This window comes from Hyperoodon ampullatus (genome assembly GCF_949752795.1).
Source record: "Hyperoodon ampullatus genome assembly, chromosome: 10".
NCBI classification, from domain to species: domain Eukaryota; kingdom Metazoa; phylum Chordata; class Mammalia; order Artiodactyla; family Ziphiidae; genus Hyperoodon; species Hyperoodon ampullatus.
This window is the reverse complement of record NC_136923.1, coordinates 81,400,124-81,421,458: the sequence shown is the minus strand read 5'-3', so window position 1 is coordinate 81,421,458 and position 21,335 is coordinate 81,400,124.

Sequence of the window (21,335 nt, the reverse complement as noted above, 5' to 3'; positions counted from 1 at the left end):
TTGGACGGCACTGACGCTGCTTGGGCCCTCACTGCCGTGAAATGAGACAAAATCCTTCCTACCCTAAGCCGCCAGGACCGCCAGCCAAAACCCTGCCCCAGGAACTGCCGCGTCCTGGGGCAGGTGCCTCCTAAATCCAGGACTCCTTAAGGGGTCAGAACGGCGGCTCCATGGGCAGGCTTTTTTTGGGGGGGCGGGGGCGGCGATCAACAAGTGTCTCCACTTGCCAAGGCTCCCTCCCGCTTTCAGATGTTGCGACGGCTCACCTCAATCTACGCTCGCTTTTATTAAAATTAAAGGGACGAGATTGGTTCAATGCCCTCAGCAGGCCGAGAGGCATTATTCTCGGCCGTCCAGCAAACCCGCTCTGCTCACCTGGAGACCCAGCTGGGGGGCTCGGCAGGAAGGAACCCCGGGAAGCGGGCAGGGCTAGCACTGTCCGCCACCCTCAGGCCAGGGCCCCAGGATGGTGGTAGCCGTGCAGCCCCCAACCCTCGCAGGTTTCCCCTCTCCACTTCCCCCGGGGCTCCCCGCAGGCCCGGGCCGTCCCGCCCGCCGCCCGCCCGAGCTCCTCGGCGCTTTACCATGCTGGCGGGCCAGCCGGCTGCGGCCGAGAGGCTCTCGTCGCCCCCTCGGCACCGCCCCCGCGAGGAGGTGCCCCGGGAGTCCGGTGTTTACTCCTGCCGTCTGGTGCAGCGGGACTTAGCAGAGTTCTCGGTCGGAGAAGCGCACCAGGCAGCGGCAGTAACTGCGGGCCCGGCGTACGGCAGCCATCTTCGCAGGGTAGAGGGCCAGATCGCGGCGCGCTGGGGCGGCGGCCGGGGACTCGCGGAGCGCAGGGACGCCTGGGGCCCGCCGAAGCCGAGGACTGTGCGCGCACCGGAGCGTCGACCCTGCTAGAGACCCCGGACGCCGCAACGCAGATGCACCCCTGCCGTGGAAACCTGCGCCGGCGCAGCGAGCATGCGCAGTGCTGACCCGCCGCCGCCCGCGTGGGCCGCCCTGCTCCGCTGCCCGCGCACTTCCCTGTGGAGGGCTAGGGGCGTGCGCTTGCTGTGTTCGCGACTGACAGCCCGGGTGAGGTCAGCCCGGGGTGCCGAAGGCCAAACTCAGGCTAGTATTCGGCTCAGTGAACTTATGCAAACTTGAACAGGACTTAACTCAAATTTAGAGTTGAGACCCTAAGGCAAGCGGCCCGAAGGCATCGAATTGGGTGCCCGGGACGGTCACTACGCGATCCTCGGCGACTGTGGTTAGAGTCCCACTCCGGGATTGCAGGGAGACAGTTAAATTCCACTATCGTCACAGGCTGTTGTAACGACTAAACTTTTTAAAGACACGGTCCTGGAGGTTGAGAAAAAGAGGCGCTCAGAAGAGTAGCGGTAGGAGAGAAAACAGCCCCCCGCAACGCCCGTCTCACTACAGATCCCATCATGCAACGCGGGAGGACGTTGCGGCTCCACGGCTCCGAACCTCGAGTCCTGCGGAGACGGCTCCCGCGGCGCACTGGGATTTGTAGTCCGCCGTTCCCCGTAGAGCGCCAGCCCTCACTTGCCGTCCGGACACCGCTTCTTACAGCCCAAACACCTGATTTCATTTCCGCAGAAGACACTCTTGTTTGTCAGGCGGTGTATTATTTTCCCACACTTTACATTGTTTTAAATACTGAATTTTGAATGCTCTCTGCTCTGTGTAAACCTAGTCTTGGGGCTTCTTACCTTCATTCAGCAAACATTTATGTAGTCTCTAAAGTTTCTACTAGGTGTGGGGTACCAATAGTCATCAGGTTTCCAAGATCCTACTCGTGGTTCCACGGGTTCACAAGAGTTTAAATCTCTTATCCATTATTTTCTTTTATTCTATTTATTTAGATCTTAGTAATGCAGCACATTTTTCTTCAGAAAATAGAGGCAAAAAAAAAAAAAAAAAAAAGGGAGGGGTTCAGAATGGTGAGCCACAATAAGGAAGCCCCAACTGCTGTCTTTTAATATTAGAATCCACCCTTCCGATGGGTGTGTTTTCATTTGCATCCTAAGTTAGCTACCTATAAAAAGTACATTCTTGTTTAACAGGGACTAAAAATTTACTAGTTTTCAGTTTTTATAAGAGACTAGGGCTTAGGTCTTTTAAGGATGATTTTCCTCCCAATGACATCTTTCAAATTGTATTTTGAAATTTAAATCAGGGGAGAAAGATTAGATGTATGGATTTATAATAGAAGAAAATGTTATTTGTGGCTCATGAATACAAAATATCAGTTTTGCAAATGAGGAATGGGGTATTGAAATATTTTCAGAACGAGTCTATTTCATTAAACTTGTTGAATGCTTAGTCAGTTAGCACAGATGATTTCTATTATTCTAGTAAATAAACAAAAAAGTTTAATAAAATAATAATTCATACTTTTAACAATAAATTGAGCACCTATTTTATTAAAACGCTGTTATGTTTCATAGCTACTAATTTTCAATTTTAGGTCAGTATCCACTGTATCCACTAGGCTTCTTTACAGGGTTGTATTATCTCATCATATTATATAATACTTACGTGGTTATAATTTTCCCGAGGCTAGGACTACTGACCTAAGCCACTTACTAGCCCAGTGGACCCTTGTTAAAGGTAGATCAAGACAGTCCATTTGCCAGTTGCTTGGACAACTGAATTTGACTAAAACTGATCATTTAAAATACTTTAAAAATCACTTTTTCTGGGAGTAGTATATGATTTTTTAGGCTGCCTCCTGTCTCCCTATCTTTTCATTGACAATGACGTTCAATTTTCATTTGCCATATGGTTTGGGTGTTATATATGTAAACATGAAGGTAGATAAATGTTATACGTTTGCCAAGTGGCCAGATGACCCTTTCCCATTTGAGACAGGAAGTCTAAGGAAGTTTGTCCTGTATCTTGTAGGTTTCTTCAATAGAAGCAAGAAGAAAGAGGGATTCGGGCCTTTTGCATAGATTCGTCTTAGAAAAAACAATCTTTTCGGTTCTTAGAATTCAAAAACAAAGATAGTGAGAGAAAATTGATATGAGCTGGGGAATTTAAACTCAGAGAAAGATCCACAATGTGTGAAAGGATTACTGCTTTATTAATTAAAACTGTTGCTTAGGGCCGTGTGGTTTCCCTGACCAGTAGCATCAGCACCAAAATTCTGGGGAGAGGGCCCAGTTATATGTTTTCACAAGCTATCCCGGTGATGCTGATGCCTCCAACTAAAGCCCCCTTGGCTTGGGGCAGTTATGTGAATTTAAATCGAGGACCTCAAAGCAATTTCTTTTTTCAAAGTGGTTCAGGGCCAATCCTTATAGGATGATTTACCTCCGCAATATAACTAACGACACAAGTGACAGTGTTTAAAAAGTGTTAAGTGTTAGACTTCACATAACTAGTCAACACACAGAGGACGATTCTGTAGACCATTATCTAGTCTGTTCCCCACCTAACAATCCAGTTTTCCAAACTAAAGTTGCTCACAGTATAAAAACTCTTGAAGTTCAAATGGATGCTAACAGGCAGTCTGGTTTTTATTTAAAATTTTTTTTATTATGGTAAAATATATATGACGCAGTTTGCCACCTTCAACCACTTTCGGTGGCACTGCAGTTAACGTTTTTTAAAGCCAGAAAAGTGTGTTCACCTCGATCACCTGTAATGAGATGTCCTCCGAACATGCATCCTCAGCCTGCACTTCTCCATCCTGATGCCCGAGGCAGCCGATCTGCAGTAAGGCGAGCTTGTGGAGCTGGAGGGCGCGTTGGCGGTCGGCGGGCCTCAGGGACCCTGGGCTCCAGCGGGCCCCGGGTGGAGAGCGGAGCGCGCGGTTCGGCGCCTCCGGCGGCCCGGCCGCGGTGCAGGGACGCGCGGGGCCAGCGAGGGGGAGCTGCAGGGTAACTTTTCCCAGGGAAAGAGGCCGGTCGTCCCCACCAGAAGCCTCCCTGCCTTTTGTTTGTTTTCCTGCCGGAGGCTGGAGAGCGGCCGGGTGCCCAGCCGCTCACCATGCGCGGCGCGGCCCGCTCCCCTCGGCGGCGCCCCCGGGCGTCCCTACGCGGACCCCTCGGCCCGTCCTAGCGGGGGTCGCCCTGCTCCTGCTCCCGCTCCCGGGCCGGTTCGGCGCCCGCCCTCCGAGAAGCCGCGCTCCCCGCAGGCGCGGGCCCCCGCCTGTGCTCGCGGCGCCGGTAAGTGGGGTGGGGATTAGGGGCTTCTGCCGGGTGACCTGTCACTCGGGGTGATGGACCGGAGCTGCGAGGGCCCCCAGTGCAGTGGCCCCGCGAAGGATCGGAGGGCGAGGGAGAGGCTCTAGGGCTGTAGTTTCTCTCCGCGGTCCTGTGGGTCTCTCCCTCTTGGCAGAAAAACTCCCGCTTCCTCGGAGTCTGGAAGATTTTGGTGGGTGTTTACCTTTTGGCGTTAAAGAAGGGAAAGATCCCGGCCCGATTTGAAGCCCCTTTGGTAGGATATGGAGGACCTGCTTTCGGAATTTTCCTGACTAGGCCTTTGACTGTCCCGCAAGAGGTCTGAGCAAGAAATCCTCACACATTTATGTGCAACCATTTTTCACTGGGTTTCTTTCTGCTCTGATTTCTTTCTTACTAATCTGAGTAGATGTTATGAGAGGGATGCTGAAGGACTTTACAGAACCACCGTTTCTTTTATAATGCACCTTTTAAAGTTTGACTTTGACACTAGCATTGAGGGCTTTTACTTTTAAATAAAAAAGTAGTTGAATGCCTTATTCTGCAGAAAAGAGTATTCGTTTCCACTTATAACTAAATAAAGAGCTGCTTTTGCTAAAGCTGAATTATACTAAGAAAATATCACCCTGAATTTTGCATCCAGAGCTAGACTTCTCTAAGGTATTGGCACTTGCTTTCTATTTTTGCCTGGAGCACTCTTTGTAGCAGTTTGATAAGTACAGTTTTCGTTTCTCACATTTTCCAGTGAGTGGGCTTTCAGGATGTGCCCCCAAAATGAACTGTACTATTGCTGAATATAAAATTAAAATGAACTTTAAATTTGTGTAGCTAACATATAAATTATTAAGAAGAATTTGTGCCTCAACCATATGTTAGCTGTGCTAAGAGTTAATGTATTCATAAATATGCACATTTGAAATAGTTTCTGAACAAAGCACTGCAATTTGGTAAAGAATTTGGCCTTCCTATTTGAGGACCAGTAATTGTGGGTGTAGAAATAAGAGCAGTGGTGTGATTCTTTATTTAAAATGATACCCTGTACCACTGCTTGCTTCCCTAAGGTCCAGCCCTTATAGTGACCCTGCCTGTCCACTTTACCTTGTCCCCTTCTCCAGAGTCAAAACTAGTGGCAGGGCAAAAGCGGGCAACCACATTTCTAAGTGAGACCAGTTTAGTTTCAGATGATGGAAGGATGGTTGGAGGGTTGATGGAGCTTGTTTGAGTGGGCAGAGGTCTGTCCTAGCCAAGGGAACTCAGCATTTAGTCACAAAGAAATGCTTTTTTCTCACTGAAGTTTCTTACCTACAGACTGTGTGTAAACAGGCTACCAGGATAAAGAAGCCAGGCTTTGGGGGTTTTATGTGTTGACTGTTTCACATCATCAAAGCTCTTTTTCTACTTTCATTGTTTTCTTCTCATTGTTTTTTGAGGTTCCCAGTAATGGTGGAAATCCTGTCAGTCTTGAACCTTTTGGAATTCTCTTTAACAGTCTTTTCCTTCATTTCCTTCATCCTTGCTATCAATGAGTCATGAAGACCTTTGACATGTGATTTATACAGCACCCTCCCTCCATATTCTAATCCAGAGGCTCACCCTTCCGCTCCTGCAGACTGGGGCAGCCTCTGAGCTAGCCCCCCAAGCTGGCTCTTCTTAGTAAGTCCTCACTGAATGTTTGCTGAATGAGTGGATGGATGGATGGAATGCATGAATGAATGAATGAGACACACACCTTCTGGTTTCTTCATCTTTTTGTCCATCTAGTCTTTTAAAACTATCAGTTCCTCACTTCTCTCCTTGCCTTGCAGCTCTCAGGTCCTCTCCCTTCTCAACTATCTCAAGTCTAAAATAATTTGCCTGATTTTTAAGGCCTTTCATAATCAGGCCTCACGCCTCCTATCTAAATTCTATTTTCAGTTCAGCATACATCTTTGCACTCTATGGGTGTGGTCTTCTTTCGAGCCTGGTCTACTAAGGGGGCCAGGATGGTTCCTGCTCAGATCGCTGTCCTAGAAACCCTCACCCCTCTCCCCCAACTCCTGTGCACATCTTACCCTTCCTCAGAGGAGGAAGCTAAGTCCTCACTTCTTCTATAACATCTTCTGTAACTATTCATTTCTCTTCTCTCTCTTGCAAGTCTCCAGATACTTGTTTCTTTTGTAATACACCTTTTAAAGTTTGACTTTGACACTAGCATTGAGGGCTTGTATTTTTATTTATTTATTTATTTATTTTGGCTGCGTTGGGTCTTTGTTGCTGCGTGCGGCTTTCTCTAGTTGCGGACAAGCCGGGGCTACTCTTCGTTGTGGTGCGCGGGCTTCTCATTGCGGTGGCTTCTCTTGTTGTGGAGCACGGGCTCTAGGCGCATGGGCTTCAGTAGTTGTGGCTCGCGGGCTCTAGAGCACAGGCTCAGTAGTTGTGGCGCACTGACTTAGCTGTGCCACCACAGAAGCCCGAGGGCTTATATTGATCTCTCATTGGTTTAGGTTATTTTAAGCCTCTTTAGGGCAGGAGCCATATTTTCTACATGGTAATGTGGGGTTGTGGGCTTTGAAGTCAGGCAGAATTGAGGTCAGGACCTCACTCCTCAGTACTCATGTGGCCTTATGGATTCTCCAAGCATTAGTCCTTGCGTGTAAAATAGGGGAAATGCCTCCCCACCTGGCTGCAGTGTGGAGATGGTCTTGGTGCCTGAACAGCACCTGGAACACACCTGACAAAAATCTGCTCAACCCTCCAGTGACTGGGAGAGCCCTGAACATGTAGCAAATATTTGGTAGATGTTTGTCAGCTAACTTGGAGTCAAGTCATGGCTGGGTCTGGAGGCCCAGGGGATGGCAACCATGCAGAATCCTTAGTAAGTGTTATCCTGCCCTTACTTAAAACAGCTTGAGCTTAGGTTATTCCTGGTGACAGCTCTGCTTCTGGGATCTGTTGCTGTTTTTCCGTCTGAACCTTGCCAGGAACACGACTGCCTTTAAATTTTTTTTTCACTGCTTCTTTGCGGCAAGCTCCTCCATTTCATTTTGCAGGATCTTGCTGAGTTGGAGTTGTACATAGCACTTCTGTTTTTCTGCTTGTGAGGGTATGTGTGAGTGTATGTATTTATGGTAGGACGTGTTGCCTAGCGATTTCTTGGCAGAATTCTGGGTACAGTGACCTTTCTGTGTATGTTGATCTGTCAGCCTGTGAATAGTGTCTTAACTGTAAATTGTCTCATCAGCTCTCTTGCTTGACCGTGGCCTTCTGAGAAAGGCCTGTAACTAGAGCATCAGAAACCTCCTATCTGTGGGCCTCAGTGTTTGTGGTTGCTGTAGGTGACCCGGAGAACGTGCAGAGGTGTGCGCCAGATGACTTACACACATATCTACAGTGTAACCATGTCCTAGGTTGTGGCTGTGCTTTCCTTGAAACAGTTTTAACTTCCTTATTAGTACACCTGTGTGTTCAAGAAAATTACCTGGTAAAAGCAATTTGCTGAAGTAAATCAATACCTGGGGCAGATTGCATTAAAATGCTAAGTTATGGAAGGAAGAAATCAGAGGCATCTTTACTTGTAGCCAAAGAAGTAGAAGCAGTGGAGGGTCCCCTCGAGATGGTAACCAAGGTTGATGTAGAATTCACACTCACTCTCTCTGCTTCTCGTGAGGTGCTGTCTGATGCTCGGAAAATTCTACTGCTCAACAGATCCTAGGGAAATACTCAGTCCAAGCGGAGAGCTTCCTTTCTTGATTCCTTCCAAGGAAACGGAAGCATCCTTGCACTTTAAGTGCCTGGCTCACTGTGCTTTGAAAGTCGAAACCTTCGTAGAAAGAAGTGCCTGGGTTTGGACTCACCTGTGCAGCTGGCTTCAAATCCTGGGAGCGCTGACTTTTGAAGCTGTCTCAGAGTTTGAAGAAAGGACGTCTCTGGAGAGCTGCCACTTTTGTTTTCTATGTAGTTTCAGGATTAGCAATACCTTCATGTACTTTTTGCAGAAGGGGAAGTGGGAGCATTTGTTACCTCTTTCATCGACTATGAAAACATTTCTTATATTCACACATTTAAAACTCTGCTGCCCTGAAGGTAACAAGAATTCTGTCCGTTGGGCTGCAGCATCTCCGCTGTAAAGTGAGGGTGTGTAGGGCAGTGATCATTCAGGTCCCTTATAGGGAAAAAAGGTCTGATTCTATAGCCAGGTTTCCTCAATATTATACTATGCCTGTGTTCAACTTAGGTCCTTTTAAACTGAGCATTCAATCTATGCTAATTAGCATTAGGTTATATATTACCTTACTTTCAAGTTTTCCTAGATTTTGTTTGTCATCCTCAGTTTTTTTTTATTTAAAAAATACTGTTTTTAAAATAAAATAACACAACAGTGTTATTTCCACCATGCTCTTAGTAGCCACTTGATAAGTGTACAGTGATGGCTGAGGGCTTGTGAGAGCCACATATTTGTGAGGATAGATCAATGTGAGTCATTTTTTATCTTTCTGTAGGTGTAGTGTGGTCTGTGATAAAGTGCTGATAACATGTGACTGCTCTCGTGGTTAATATAAAAGATAATGGCCCAGAACCAAGAAGATAAAGGAGTAGTGGTGTAATGTCCAACTACATATTTCACAATACCATGAAAGTTAATCTGCATGAGTTTGTAGTTCCAAGAAGACAATAGTTAATGGTTCTGTCCTCTTGGACACTGCCTGTGCTTTGAAAATGAATGTACTGATGATTGATTTAACTCAGGCAGAACCGAGTGAGAAAAACGTAGGTTATATATGCCTGCCTGTCATCTTAGCTGTTAAAAAGCAAATGTTTTCCTAAATTGTTATAAAAGCTTTTAGAAGGATTCATAATTTTTGTGCCCTAGTCTCCATAGAGCTGTTCAGTTTTGCAAAGAATCCATGAGGGATGGCAGTAGGAGTGGGGTTGATGGTATAGGAAAATTAACAAAGTGACCCTTTATAAACCCATAAGTTACCATTCATTACTTTATTCATTCAACACATCTTTATTTTGAGCACTTGTTTGGGCCACCCGGGTGCCAGGTACTTGTCTGGTTGCTGGGAATACAGTTGTGAACATAACAAAATTTCTGCCCACAGGAAGCTTATATTCTCGGGATACACACAGTCTGTATATGTAACCCTGTGACCCACGGGTAAAGGAGGATTATGTGGAAAGGGCTAAAGTACTCTGCCTCCATGCAGGGTTTCCTGTGTTTCAGGGGTCCACACATCATGCCCTGCAGGCATGTCCTGCTGGCTGCCTGTGTTTGTAAATAGACTTGTACCGGGATGCAGCCGTGCCCATTTGTTTCCGTGTCGTCTGTGGCTGCTTTTGTGCTACAGCAGAGGATTTGAATAGTTGTGCCAGAACCCTGCCACCCTCACAGCCTAACGTATTTACCGGCCCTTCACAGAAAACATTTGCTGACACCTGCTCTATTTTATTTTTATGTTAAGCCTTTACGTCCTCGATATGTTTTATTGATTTGTTTGTTGTTACACATGGTGGTGAAGCATCTTACGCTGCGTGAGATCAGCCCTGAGTTAAACATGCTGTGATATTTGAGGAGCGCTTGAATGTGTCACATGTTCTGATTCACTCCCTCATCTTCACCTCGCCCTCCCTTGCCCACCCTTAGAACAGAGGGTGGCAATCAGGTGAGCAACTGGGGCTGGGACCACGGCCACCGCCTGCGTGAAGCTGGGGGACTGTCACCCCAACTCATCCGCAGTCTCCCACAAGTCAGAGGAAAGTTATTCTTCCTCTGGGTCTTCAACATTTCCTTTCCCTTTGGTTCTTCACAGCCCACAGACCACATAGAATGATGGGTCCTAGTTTAGAACTAATCTACAAGCAACGGAAGACTTTACTTTAGGTTTGGGGCACAGCGCCCATTGTGGGAGAAGTGATGGGAAGCGGTAGACCCTTCTCCTGGGATTTAGGACTTGGTGCATGAATTCTCCTTTCAGAAGCTGGAGTTGAAGGATGTGAGGGAGGTCAGGGCATGAAACAGTCTCTGGGGAATAGAAGAGGGCAGCCCAGGTAATGGACCCTCTTCTCCCATCCTTCCAATTAAGTCAGGAGCCAGAAGCATCCTTAATGTGCTCCTTGTCACAGGAAAGGCAAAGCACGTTCCACAATAAAGGAGGCTCTTTTGGCATTGTAGCTGCTGTCTCCAGTGCAGAAAAAAGCACTGGTCCAAGAGGCAAAATATTTAAAGGACATTCTTGCTAAAATGTATGTGGGCAGAAGAATTAGGTCCCAGAGAGAAAAATTAGAAATACAGATGTACTATTTTTAGTACCTTTTTAAAAGAAATGTAACAATATTAACTTTACTCTTGTAAAGTTATGAAATGTTCAAACCTAGAATTCATGCCAGTTAAGGTAAAATGGAACTCAGAAGTGCCAGGAGAAGGGCCATTGAGTGATTTTGCACGTGATCTAGTTTTCCGATGAGGACAGGTGGAAGCAATGGCATCTTTTCAGTGGAAAACGATCAAGGCTCAGGGAGAAAAGCTCTTCACACAGGTCTGAATGGTGGAAGTGGAGCTGGTAAACCACGACTCCCAGAGATGCCCACTTTTGCGTACAATTTTCTGTCTCCTATCTTAAAATATGAGTAATTGTGGCATTTATTCAATGACTCTTAAGTTTTCAAACTAAAGAGCGGACCACCCTGTGCCTGGTTGGTTTCCCAGGCTGGGAATGAGCAGGGCACCCGGTGTGAGATCCTGGCTGTGAGCAGATGATCTGCCCTACTGAGGACTGAGCCGAGGGCAGGGAACTGGGACAGACCGCAGGAAGGTTTCCCCAATGTCACCTAGCCAGAAGAACCATAGCATTCATTTCAAAGTTTGTCTGGAACCCTTTGAAAGCGAAATACAGCTGTGCTGCTCTGTGAGTTGGGTACAGCCTAACCCAGAAGCTGAAGGCCTGATCTGACGACACTGTGGGGACCTTTCTGTGATTCTTTGGGACCCAGTAATCCCAGCACCATGGTGGGAGGGCCCAGGCAGCCTGCCTGCTTTAGCCTTTCTGCAGTATTTACTATTCTCCCATTTCAGAACTTCAGAACATTTCTGCTCAGGGCAAACAATCTGAGTACCATGACTTTGCACATGAAGAAATAGAAGCATTCTGTTTTGAGATACTTACCAAGGGTGGTACAGAAGATACATAGCAAAGACTAAAATTCATGTTTTGACCATTCAAACCATGAGTTCCTGCTAGTGTAGGCGGAGCATGAGGTATGAGAGCAGAGTTGAAAGAAGCATGGTGACTGTCCGGGACAGGCCTGCGTGTCATTGACCACTGGGGAGGTGGGGACAGGGCACCGTGGCCTCTTGGGGAGAGAGCCGTTGGCTGTGTCTGTGCAGGTTGGGGCAGGAGGCCCTGGAAAGGTGATGTTTGAGCTGGACTCGGAGGTAGGAAAAGGAGTAGATTCTGAGCTTTGGTGTCTGGCTGAGACAGTGAGACACTTATCCTGCTCTGGACGGGAGACGATGTATAGCACACAGGGTCCCTCTGGGGCACCGTCTGCTCTTTGCTAGCTTTTGTGCATGTGATGGGAAAGGTGGAAACGTTGATCTGTTTTTTTTCCTTAGACAAGTGCCAGCTTGATTCCTGACCCAGAGAGTCACAGAACCACAGAATAACGGAGCAGGAAACCACCTTGCTTCATTAAGTCCCGTGCCCTCACCTCACAGAAATTAACCCGAGGACCAAGAGATGCTCCGAGTCACAGGTGGTCTGTGCCAAGTGGAAACTGGGACTCAGTTCCTCTTTGTCTGCAATCACTTGCCTCCCCTGTAGGCAGTGGCTGCTGGCAAGGTCCCCGCTCGGTCCACTGAAGTTCAGTTGTAGAATGAGGCCAACTAGAGCATGGCCACATCACCGGTTTCCATATTTGGACTTTGAGCTACAAAGTACTTCTTTTAATTCCTCTCGTTCTCAGATCCTCAAAAGATTTCATAACCTTTGGATCTTTTGCAATCTCTCCCTTAAGTTTGGTGCAGTCGGCCCAGGTTCCTATCTCACTGCCAACACTTATTAGTTACATAACCTTGAACAAGTAGCTGGTGTCTCAGATTCCTTATCTGTAAAATAGGGGTAATAATAATAGTACCTACCTGGTGCCGTTGTGAGGACTGAATGGATTAATATATGCAAAGCACTTATAACAGTACGGTATACATAGTAACTTCTGAAATTATTATTACCTTTTTGGCTTATTTGATATATTAGTAAGCTACGTGTGGATTGGTTATCGTGAGTGATTATCCAAGTTCATTCTTGGAGTCTGAGTGGTATTTAGAAGTACTGCCCATTAACATGTTAGCTGATTCCCCAAGTTAATGGATGGGCTGTTACACCCCATTCCCTTCACAGGCAGTAGTGACCGTCTATACCAGGAACTGTGAATTCAGATGCTCTCAGGGGCAGAGGAGGAAATGTCAAAGGATCAAGGAAGCTGGATATGTGCTTGTTAAACAGTAAGGAGTTGTTCTTCTCTTTTAAAAAGAGAACAACAATTTTTCTTTCCCTCCAGTTGTTCTTCGAATGAGGTTTTTTCCAGACTTTTTCCTTTGTTACTTTTTTTTTTTTTTTTTTTTTTTGCGGTACGCGGACCTCTCACTGCTGTGGCCTCTCCCATTGCGGAGCACAGGCTCCGGACGCGCAGGCTCAGCAGCCATGGCTCACGGGCCCAGCCACTCCACGGCATGTGGGATCTTCCCGGACCGGGGCACGGACCCATGTCCCCTGCATCGGCAGGCGGACTCTCAACCACTGCACCACCAGGGAAGCCCCTTTGTTACTTCTGATATAGGCAGAGGAATAGAGAAATATTTTTCTTCTTGTAAAACAAGTGGCCGTGAAGGTGCAAAAATAAATGGCAACTAAAAAAAAAAAATTAGCAACTGACACGACATTCATTTTAGGGACACAGGGAGGTTGGGGACAGTGGCGGGATAGAGGGCTCACGCTTGGCCTAAAAGCCCAGTGACCACCCTTGTCTAGCTTTTATTCCTACGGAGGACAAAGGACCTTGTGTTATCAGCTCTTCAGTTTTTCTAGAGCTACCCCAAATCTCGCTATTTATATGAAAGTTCCCATTTTAAAATATAAACTCAAAGCATATCTGTGAATTCCATCCTCAGGCTGCCTGTTTGCAACCCCTGGTCCACACAGGGTAGAATCTCCATATGCTAATGTCATCTACTGAGATTTCAGCCAGAATTGTGAAGTCTTGTCTGCTTTGTAGAGTTAAAGAGAAATACTCTCTATCGTTCAAAAAGGACTGCCTTTGTACATTGGGTAACTAAGCATTAGATTCTTGATTTCATTCCTAAGACACTAAACTTTGTATGACTAGAAACCACGGCTGCCATAGCTCAGATGACTGTGGGAGTCTTTGGGAGGTTTCATTGGATGGTAGTATCTCTCCCCTGAAGATATCAGGTCCTAGTCCCTGGAACCTGTGAGTTTTTCCTTAGTTGGCAAAATAGACTTTGTAGATGTGATTAAATTAAGAAATCTGAGATGGGGAGATAAACCTACCTATCTCTAAATGGAGATAGGTTTAGTGGGCCCTAAATGGAAACACTAGTCCTCATAAGAGAGAAGCAGAGGGAGATTTGATACAGAGAGGAGTCAGTGTGACCACAGAGACAGAGACTGGAGTGATGTGGCCACAAGCCAAGGAACACCAGCAGCCACCAGACGCTGGAAGAGACAAGGAGGAAGTGAGCCAGTACCTCTGGAGGAGGTGCCAATACCTTGATCTCGACCTAGTGATACTGGTTCTGGACTCTGGCCTCCAGAAACGTGAGAGAATACATTTCTGCTGTTTTAAGCTACCAAGTTTATGGTAATTCGTGAACAGCAGCTGTGGAAAACTAATACTGTTAGTAAGGAAAAAATTTTTAAATTGGTTTTTGCCAGTGATGCATGCATGGATCAGTAAATGACATGTCCTTGACCAGAGAAATTAGCCATTATTTAGGGATCAGTGGCCCTAAGCCTTCCTTGAGATTTTTGGCTAGTGGTCCACATGGTGACTTCTTGCTTGTACAACTGTAGCACTCTGGTCATCTCTACCCTGCCAGAAACTTACCCCAAGGGCCATTCCCTGGTCACTGTGTGTGTTCCAGAGGAATGCTTTCAGTTGTCCTTGACAGAATATCTGATGGTGGCTTCAGCAACAAAGACTTTTGATTAGGTCATATAACAAGAAATCTAAAGCAGATATTTTCAGGGATCGTGCAGCAGCCCAGTGATGTCATCCAGGATTCAGCTACTTTCTTTTAATCCATCCTCAGCAGTTGGGATTCTCATCTTTAGAGCTGATGTCTCATAATCACCAGAAGACTGTCTCAGCTCTGAATATTACAGCTTTATACAACCATGTTCAAGGCAGAAACACAGGGCAAACTCTTTGTCAGCTGTCTCTATCAAAGAGTAGATTCCCTCCCAAAAGGCCTTCTCTTCCCTCACCAGCTCACTTTCCTTTCCGTCTCGTTAAGTCAGAGCCATAGTCCCACTCCTAAACAGTATTCAGTGGGAAGGAAGTACAATAGAATTGTTTGGCTTGGCTTCAACTGATCATTGTTCATGCCCTGGGGCTGTAGTAGGTGGCTGCCATCCCTGATTGTACTGAATCGTGAATAAAATCAGAGCTCTATAAACTAAGCAGCAAGAGGAACGTTGCTATTGGGTAGGTCAGCAATGGCATCAGTCATATCGCCCTTCTTTTTCCTAGTGCGTTGTCCGTCACCCTGCTGTTTTCCCAGAGCAGCAGTGAGTTTTTGTCCTTTCCTTTCAGAGTATAACATGAGTCATCATATTCAAGCCACCACAAAAATGATGAACAACTGGACAATACTGATCTCAAAAGTCAGTAACCACTTCCTGCTAGGATATGCTCAGAGTTCACTATGGGTTGAATGCTACTTTTTGTCTAATGCTAATTTGAATAATACCACTTCATTGTTTTTAGTTTATGAAATAATTCAGTAGAGAACAGAAAGCTCAGATAGTTGTCATGGTTCTGTTCTCTAGATCTGTATATAGTGTAACTAATTCTCCTCTCTGATGATACTCCTTTGTACCCTTAAAACAATCCCCACAGCTTCCTAAGTCCCTTTTTCTTCATGTATTCTCTGTTTCTTCAACTACTCTTCTCGTGCTTTCATTTAGGCCCCTTATTATGTTCTTGAATATCTTTCTGGAAGCTTGTCATCCAAAGTTGAACAGTAATTCAGGTGTATGTTGAGATTGTCATGTCCCTTGTTCTGGATCCGCAGCTGCCATGTTGCAGAACTCCAGTGGACACCATTCATGTAGTGTTCTATGAGTACCCCAGAGTTGTGCAAGGTATTAGCATTGTCTGAATGTTGTCCTCCTAATAAGAACTCCAATAATGCACTATCTTTGGGGGAAAAAAAGTAAAGCAACCTTAGAGCATCTCCAGTGAGAGGTTTTGCACATATCTCAAATTCAACACCTTAGAAAACAGAACCCATTGTGTCTCCTACTCTCTATAACATTCATCCTGTCTGGTGCCTTTGTTCAGGCCTTCCACATATTTCACCTGACTATTGCAGTACCCTCCATCTAGTCTCTCTGCCTCTAGTCTCTCTATTCTAACATCAGTTTGAATAGTCCAGGGGGGGTCTCCCTCATGTCATTTCCCTGCTTAAAAGCCCCAGAGAGCTCCCGTGTGGCAGGGTAAAGACCAAACTCCTGCGTGACAGATGTACGCCCTCACAGCTGGGTCCCACCCTAAGTTTCTAGCCATTCCCTGCATTTCCTTACTGCCTTCTGTGGCCTTTATGTCCTAGCCCTGTACTTCACAGTGGGGTTGCATATTACAGTCCCCTGGAGGGCTTTCTAAATTATCAAAACTCAGTCCCCAACCTCGACCTGACTCTTAGAGGTGGGGCCTGGGCATCAGTATTTGTTAAAAGTTCCCCAGGTGATTCTGTTGTTCACCCAGCGTAGGAACCGTAAGCTCTCGTGAACATGCCAAGCTCTTATACCCACCAACCTTTTGCAGAGTTTCCTCCATCTGTAATTCCTTTCTCTCCCTTTTCTGTGTAATAAAGCTTTGCTCATTCTTCAAACCTCAATATTACCTCTTCTCTGAAGGGGTGTCTGATCCCTCCCTCCTCCCAAGAGTTTGTTGCTCTCTCTACCATGGGCTTATAGCGTTTCCTACATTTTCCATGTACGTGTTGATCAGGAGTTAAAGGAAGGACCCTTCTCTTATCCATAATATGCCCCAGAAGCCTTGCATAGTGCTTGGCATCTTGGTAAAGTTTGAATAAAATTGTCACCCTGACTTCAGTGCCTGAAGAGACTCTAGTCTGATCCATTTTACAGTCGGTATGTAATTACCTGAAATAAAATTAAAAAGCAACCGCCACGTGTTGGTGAGGGTCAAATCTTGCCAGAGAAATGGAATTTTGTTCTATGATAATGTGACAGACAGTAACAAGGAGGAATCATAGGGTGACTGTATACTGAATGAATGACCCACTCTATCATGATTTCAGTAAAGTTCTTAATTTTTTCAAGATAACTTTTTCTCAGTGATAATCTAGGAGGACATTGTTCCAATTATGCAGTTTTAGTAGATGAGGAACTAACTATCAAAGAAAGGCTTCTATGATTAATAATTGATAGATATGAATTATTATTAGTATATCTAATGCCATTGCAAAAAAAAGTGGGGGAGAGCCCACAGGCTACTGGAATGTAGATCGTTATTAAGTTTTGGGTGCCACAGTTCATCAAAGACATGGAGAAATGTGTGAGGATTCAGAGATGAATGCCAAAGATAATTAAAGGAGTGGAAAACAGGTCCTATGAGGAAAGGTTGTGTAATTACAGCAAGAGGAGGTTGAGGGATACACATTTGATTACTAATTTGATGTACATCACATTTTCGTGAGATAGTTTCTTTATATTCACACACAAAAAAACAAAGCGTGAGGAAATAAGCTTAAATTAGAATAGGCCTGTTTCGGTTGGACATTAAGAAAAATACTCTAACTGGATTACAAAATGCAAATCTGATCATGTTATTTTCTTGTTAAAAAAAAACCCTGGTGGCGCAGTGGTTGAGAATCTGCCTGCCAATGCAGGGGACACGGGTTTGAGCCCTGGTCTGGGAAGATCCCACATGCCGCGGAGGAACTGGGCCCGTGAGCCACACCTATTGAGCCTGTGCATCTGGAGCCTGTGCTCTGCAACAAGAAAGGCCACAACAGTGAGAGGCCTGCGCACCGCGATGAAGAGTGGCCCCCACTCGCCACAACTAGAGAAAGCCCTCCCACAGAAATGAAGACCCAACACAGCCAAATAAATAAATAAATAAATTTATTTTTTTAAAAAAAACTTAATTGATTTCCCATTGTCTCTAGGTCAAAGACTACTTTAAAAAAATAAATAAATAAAGCATGTAATTTATGAGTTAGCTGATTTTTGACAGATCAAAGTTCCAGTGATTTTTTTTTTAAGGAAGATGACATACAACAATGATTTGGGAATTTTAATTTGTTGGAAAATGAAATTATGAATGATGCAGAAATCATATGTCATATCAAAAATAGATGGAGATAGATATGAAAAGGAAAAAGAGAGGAAAACAAACACAGAGCCCAAAATTGCTTATGTTGTGGCCCAAATGCTCTTTCTATGTTATGCTGAGACACACCTTGAATCCAAAAGAGTCCACAATGCACAAATCGTGAAGTGGAGGAGCCATGATGTATGATGTGTTCTGTCTTATGAGCAAGTTCATATTAGGTTTTATTAGGTAAATCTACATTAAAATGTTTTAGGCTGAAAAAAATGCTTAAGATATGTATTATCTTTTTAAGGATTTCCTTCCTCTACCATTTTGAGAATTTTTTTAAACTTTTAGTCTAGAATAATTCAAACATACAGAGTTGCAAGAACAGTACAAAGAAGACCCATACACCTTTTCCCCAATTTACCTTGTGTTAACATTTTACCCCATCGTGTGTTTGTTCTCTCTCTCTCTCTCTCTACACACACACACACACACACACAGAATTTTTGTTTTACCACTTGAGAATAAATTGCATATATTATGGCCCTTTGCTTACAAATCCTTCAGGGTGTATTTTCTTAGAATAAGACTATGCTGTTTCACAACCACAGGACAGACATCAACTTTAGTAAATTTAATACAGATACAATACTTTAATCTAGCATCCATATCCTAATTGTTTCCATTAATGACCTTTATAGTGTTTTCTTCTCCTTTAGTATAGGATCCAGTCAAAGCCTTATGTTTTTTGAAATGTCATTTGAGGCTCTCAGCAAGCAAACTTCTGGGGTTAACTCTTTCCAGTTCCAAGCTCCCACCTTCCCCTCCACCCCAGATTCAAGCCCCTGTGCCTTCTTTTCTGCTCCTTGGAATGCTAGAATCCCCTACATTACAAAACACCTACTTTTCTTTTTCCTTCAAGACTCAGTCTTTTATGAAGACTCTTCTTACTGCCCTCCTGAGCCCAAGTGGAATCAACCAAGTTAGAAGCCAGGGGGCTTTCTTCTTAACCCCTCCCCACATCCTGTACCCTCAGTGTACATGAAATATCTTAGTGCATATTCATGAGTATGCATCCACCCACTCTCATCCTCTGCCATGAGACTCTAAGATCTTTAAAAAAAAAAAAAGGACCATATTTTATTGGTCTTTGTATCCCCAGGTATTAACATAAGGTCTGTCACACAGGAAGTGCTTTATAAATATTTATTAATCAGCAATAGAATCTATCACTGTAAAGAGCTGCTGAAGGAAGTTGTAAATTGTCTGATCCTGTAGAGCTTCAAAAGAAGGAAAATGCTCTTCAAACCAGGGGACTTAAAATGGTTCTGTGGGGAAATGGGAATGAGTGGGAGAGGGGCAGGTAGGCTTGATCTCTAAAAGGTTTTCCAGTTATATGGTAGAATATGGTGAAATCAGGAATAACCTTTACAGTTCTTAAGGTTTCTCAAGGTCATGCAAAGCCTTCACAAAAACATAGACTAGAATTACTTTTTAATTTTTAATTTTGAACTAATTTTAGACTTTCAGAAATGTTACAAAAATAGTACAGACAGTTCTTAGCGATTCTTCACCCAGCTTACCCTAATATTAACATCTTCTATAACCATAGGACAATGATCAAACTCAGGAAGTTAGCATTGGCACAGTGCTGTTAACTAAACTATGACCTTATTCAAATTTCACCAACTTTTCCACTAATGTCTTTTATCTGTTCTGGGATCTTATTCAGGTTCTCACATTGTGTTTAGTTGTCATGTCTCCTTCTTTGCCTCCAATCTGTGACAGTTCCTCAGTCTGTCCTTGCCTTTTATGATCTTGACACTTTTGAAGAGTGTCGGTCAGTTTTTTGTAGCATGTCCCTCATTTTGAGTTTGACGTTTTCTCATGAGTGGATTGAGGTTCTGCTTTTTTTTTTTTTTTTTTTTTTTTTTTGCGGTACGTGGGCCTCTCACTGTTGTGGCCTCTCCTGTTGCGGAGCACAGGCTCCGGACGCGCAGGCTCAGCGGCCATGGCTGACGGGCCCAGCCGCTCCGCGGCATGTGGGATCTTCCCGGAACGGGGCACAAGCCCGTGTCCCCTGCATCGGCAGGCGGACTCTCAACCACTGCGCCACCTGGGAAGCCCGAGGTTCTGCATTTTTGACAGAACACCACAGAGGTGATGGTGTGCCCTCCTCAGAGCATCATATCCAGGGTACATGGTGTCGTATGTCTTAGTAATGTTGATGTTGAACTTGATCACTTGGGTAAGGAGGTTTCTGTTAGATTTCTGCCTGTGGAGTTACCATCTTTCCCTTTGACATTAATGAATGTCTTAAAGATATTTTGTTTTTTTGGCTGCTCCATTTGGCTTGTATCTTTGTTCCCCAACGAGAGATCGAAGAAACTGGGCCTGGTAAGTGAAAGGGTGGCCAGGGAGTTCCCAAAGATACTTTGAAACTATGCGAATAGCCTGTTTCTCCTCAAACCTTCATCGACCAATATTTGCATCCATCGGCGAATCTTGTCTGCAACAAATTATGACGTTTGCCTAATAGCGAATTTCTTATTTCCCTCTTTCCTTCTACATTTATTGACTGGAATTCTTCTGGAAGGAGAAGCTGCATTGACTGGATTTAGATGCAGAATGTCACTTATTCTATCATTCTTTTCTGATCTTTTGATTTTTCAGATTATTAGTTTGACAGATGTATTTTTTTAATGTCTTTAGTGTTCTTATTTAAGCATTTACATTTTATTAATGTTTGCCTAAAGGCATTGCAATCACTTAAGTTATGTACTGCATTTTCTTCATTATAGGCAGACTGAATGACACTCAATTTTATAAATGAGAAATCAATGACTTATCTTTTTCTTTATAAATTTATTTATTTTTGGCTGCATTGGGTCTTCGTTGGTGCGTGCGGGCTTTCTCTGGTTGCAGCAAGCAGGGGCTACTTTTCCTCACATATGTGGGCTTCTCATTGTGGTGGCTTTTCTTGTCGTGGAGCACAGGCTCTAGGCGCGTGGGCTTCAGCAGTTGTGGCACGTGGGCTTCAGTAGTTGTGGCATATGGACTCTAGAGCACAGGCTCAGTAGTTGTGGCTCACGGGCTTAGTTGCTCCACGGCATGTGGGATCTTCCCAGACCGGGGCTCGAATCTGTGTTCCCTGCATTGGCAGGCAGATTCTTAACCACTTCTTCACCAGGGAAGTCCCATGACTTATCTTTTTAAAGAACACAACTGAAGGACTTTAAAAGAGACACATCCTACATGCAGGCCTTAAAAAATTACTAGTTCTTGGTTTAGCTTCTGAATATATAGTAATAAAAATAATATTAATATAAAATACTGTTGTTGCCTAGCCACAAACAGTTCATGGAGCACATGTAAGTTCTATATCAGGAGAACCTTAATTTAAGCATTTCTTGGCCTTTGTATGTTTACATTGTTAATTGTAGCTGAATTACACAGAACACAGTATATTTAGCATGGATTCTTGTAGCTCAGCAATTTCCATCGACCATAGTTATCATGTCATGTTTGCCTACAGTGGTTAGTCAGCAGAAAGGCATCAAATTGCAGCTGATT